At 48.0% G+C, this 2,782-nt stretch overlaps 1 pseudogene; it reads left to right on the top strand.

Moving 5' to 3' along the window:
• The first annotated feature begins 272 nt into the window (after positions 1-272).
• Positions 273-1,826, top strand: LOC148579917 (uncharacterized; annotated as a pseudogene).
• Positions 1,827-2,782: the final 956 nt, after the last annotated feature.

Genomic DNA, 2,782 nt, shown 5'->3' with positions numbered 1-2,782 from the left:
CTCTCGGATACAAAGGTTCTCAACGCCGAAAGTCTTATGGTCCAATGGTCCGCAAGAGAGAATCACTCTCTCCTAAGGAGCTAGGCACTAGATGACTTCGTGTCTGCGAGGACCCGAAGATCCATATTTGCAAACTCGACCACCCAATCATACACACGAAACATAAGACCAAACCTAAAAGTAGATAAATCCACTTTAGGAGAGTGCCATGTTTGGATGTATATGGGAGGGTCGATGAAATCATCCAAGTTACGATCGGGAGTTCTCTATATAAGGATTAGCACTACTAAACCTGGTTAATCTATTCCCAAACCGGGGAATTCCCTTACTATTCCCAGGAATTCTATTACTTTTTACTATTCCCTAGATCCAGTCGGAACTCTTACGGACAAAATGCCTGGTAAAGGAACTTTGAGGTTTTGTTACGGTTCTGTAAAGAAGTGGACTCACTGTAAAGATGGAAGACCCTTAGGTCAGTCCTTTTAGTCGTCCCCTTTCCGTTATCAATTCCTAATTCCTATGCCCTCCTGGCTCTAACCCTAGATGATACGGGAGTAAGGCAGAAAGCAAGAAAGAAGTCATCTTTCCTTCCCCGGTCTGACCCTAAAGGCTCCGCTCTAGGCTGATAATCCTATTCCCCAATGGTTTACTTTAGTGCTAACTTCGATCTCAAGAGTTTGAAACAGCCGATGATGGCATCAAATTCAGAGGAAGTTCAAGGGAGGCCTGCCAATAGCAGAAAAAAAGGCAGCCTCTCCAGAGTGAGCGCCATTGAAGGACTGGAAGCAAGCTTCACACCTTCCACAACGGCAACTACACCGTCGACTCCACAAGAACTCCAAGAAAACTCGTTCTTCTCTCACACAGCACTCCTCCCTCCGATCTTGTCCCATCTCGGCTTCCACGAGCTAGCCACGGCGGCTCCTTCACTCTCTGACTCCGCGGCCTCCGCTGCCTCTGCCTGGCTCTGTAGTAAGTTCCCTGAAACGATCTTCGCTCCATCAGATGCCTCCCTCCGCACCTGCTTCTCTTTCTCTTTCCCTAACCTCCTTCGTGAGCACATTGTTCCTGGTCTCTTCACAATTGATTATATGCGGAGACTTTCTTTTGGTACCAAGATCGAGACCTTGAGTCCAGGCCGTTGCATCACCGTCACCTCTGATTCGGTCAATAGAAAGACCAGCACAACTGCTAGTGCTAAGGTCTTTTTCGGAGGGGCGGAGATCACGCAACCTGATCTCTTCAACAACGGCATGGTGGTTATTCATGGCCTTCAAGGTTTCATCGCTCCGTTTTCTTGCGACGTGGAGAGGATGACCTCGCTCTCGTTCCCGTTCCATCCAGATCATCGTTCTGGTCAACATATTAATACTTCCGGCTCGGTGCAGCCTGCTATCATGCGCCTGATGCTCAGAGATGCCATGCTCCGTAACAATGGCTTCAGCATCCTAGCCCTCCCTAGAAAGGTGAAGTACGCCGAGCTTGTGACTCTTAACAATATGACGGTCTTCGCCGTTGACGACCTTTCGATCTTCTCCGGTTCTCACTCTTATATCAGCAACGTCAGGTTCCACATTGTGCCAAACCAAACCATTTCTTGTGGATCGCGGATCTGGAGAAGCTTCCGGCGGGGACTGTTCTGCCGACATTGGAACGAGGCCAACCGCTGCTTATCATAACCTCCGGTGCCGATGAGGATTAAGGTGCCGGACGTCATCCGCAACGTCAAGATCGTGGTGTTCTTGTTTGTATACTATTCTCATCATTCACGTTCTGATCTTTCTTATCTTGATCTAACGGCCGGCCAAAGAGAGAGCGACTGGTAGGGAAAATGATTAGATATAGAGTGGAAGGCAGAACGAATCCAAAGGCTAATCTGACACTCTAATAATCCCAGGAGAGTAAGGATCCTCTAGCCTGAGTCTCAAACCAAACTCCGGTAAGGGGAAGTAGCGAGATTCCGATTCCTTCGTGGGGAATCAACGAAGCTTACTGCCCAACCTGCGCTCCAGCAGCTTGAGTACTTAGTTAACGCCCGCCCCAGCCCTGTCAATCATTGGATTGGGTAAAAAGTCCCCTTCTTTCTTTGAGTCCCAACCGGTTCGCCTGTACTTTGATAATGGCGTGTGGGCGGGATGCCTATTTATATGTATATATGTAAATGTTAGGATCATAAGAATCCAAGGGGCCTTCTCCTAGCGCTTTTTCTTACTATTACTACCGAAAACATTCGTTCTTCCGGAGTGACTACTGACTTCTGTCTTTAGCTTTATAAGGGGCCAATGCTTGATCAATAATGAGTGAACGGGCCGTATCAGACGGAGTAGGATCTGTCGTCCTCCACCTATAGCACCCAACAGCGACGTTGCTCAGTCACAATACGCAGGGGCAGCCCCTCTGAATGCATTGATAGATACATCCGCTGAGCCAGGTACGAAAAGTTTTACCTGTTGTGACGAGTTGATCGCCGACGAATCCTGAAATGAATCTAAATGGGCGGGGTTTCGGACACAAAAAAGGACCCATTTTGGAAAGTAAATAGAATACGTAGTTTCGAGAAAAGGTCCTTTGTGAATCCTCGGAAAAAGGCGACGTGAAAACGTTCGAAAAAGCACCAAGATCTTGAATGCATTGCGTCATCGATTTCTCTTTTTGTCTCCCCTGAGGCGTCGGCTGTGGTCGTTTCCGCTGCGTATGGATTTATGGAGAACTCTTCCTATGGCGACGGAGTCAAGATATGAAGCCTGTGAATTAGGGCTTGGGGCACCTTTTTCTATTGTGG

Source organism: Arachis ipaensis, chromosome B10 (assembly GCF_059453495.1).
Source record: "Arachis ipaensis isolate K30076 ecotype BB chromosome B10, ASM5945349v1, whole genome shotgun sequence".
NCBI classification, from domain to species: domain Eukaryota; kingdom Viridiplantae; phylum Streptophyta; class Magnoliopsida; order Fabales; family Fabaceae; genus Arachis; species Arachis ipaensis.
The sequence above is the reverse complement of the archived record's forward strand: the minus strand, read 5'-3'. Positions and strand labels throughout refer to the sequence as shown.